Below are 276 nucleotides of genomic sequence, written 5' to 3'. Positions count from 1 at the left end.
GTATGGAGCAATATCGACGCGAAATAGCACAAAGTGTCCCTTTATCCTTCAAAATAAAACAAACTTTATCGCCAAGATCGACAGCACCGGAACACGCTTTCGGACACGGCAGAAAATGCAACAGAAAATGGGGTCGGCATCGTTCACGCTGGGGGGACTAAAAAAGAACTGTGTCAGCCCCCGTAGTAAAAAAAATAGGGCATCCTATCCCACTGAAAGTCTATTCTCTTCGCCATATAAAAAAAGGAGATTCACTGAAACCCTATTCTGGTTAAC

At 43.8% G+C, this 276-nt stretch overlaps 1 protein-coding gene across 1 annotated transcript in view; it reads right to left on the bottom strand.

The window, feature by feature from the left end:
* LOC119594320 overlaps positions 1 to 276 on the bottom strand; it is a 59,901-nt gene that overhangs the window by 59,050 nt on the left and 575 nt on the right. The window lies entirely within an intron of this gene.

Source organism: Penaeus monodon, chromosome 33 (assembly GCF_015228065.2).
Source record: "Penaeus monodon isolate SGIC_2016 chromosome 33, NSTDA_Pmon_1, whole genome shotgun sequence".
In the NCBI taxonomy this organism is placed as follows: domain Eukaryota; kingdom Metazoa; phylum Arthropoda; class Malacostraca; order Decapoda; family Penaeidae; genus Penaeus; species Penaeus monodon.
The sequence above is the reverse complement of the archived record's forward strand: the minus strand, read 5'-3'. Positions and strand labels throughout refer to the sequence as shown.